We start from the raw sequence: 207 nt of genomic DNA, 5'->3' as shown, positions 1-207 counted from the left end.
AGGTCACCCATCCTAGTACTACTCTCGCCCAAGCACGCTTAACTGCGGAGTTCTGATGGGATCCGGTGCATTAGTGCTGGTATGATCGCACCCATCAAACTAACTACTTAAAATTCAAATAATCCTTGAGCGACATACTAGCGTCCTTCCGATCCCAATCCAATCGGAGATCTGATCCAAACCCATGGCTACGCGATGGGCAGGGCG

General features: G+C 50.2%; 1 pseudogene; it reads right to left on the bottom strand.

The window, feature by feature from the left end:
• Positions 1–93, bottom strand: LOC118345877 (annotated as a pseudogene; the record flags this gene model as incomplete).
• Between the last annotated feature and the right edge of the window lie 114 nt (positions 94–207).

Source organism: Juglans regia, unplaced genomic scaffold (assembly GCF_001411555.2).
Source record: "Juglans regia cultivar Chandler unplaced genomic scaffold, Walnut 2.0 Scaffold_5448, whole genome shotgun sequence".
In the NCBI taxonomy this organism is placed as follows: Eukaryota; Viridiplantae; Streptophyta; class Magnoliopsida; order Fagales; family Juglandaceae; genus Juglans; species Juglans regia.
This window is presented reverse-complemented; position numbering and strand designations above follow the sequence as displayed.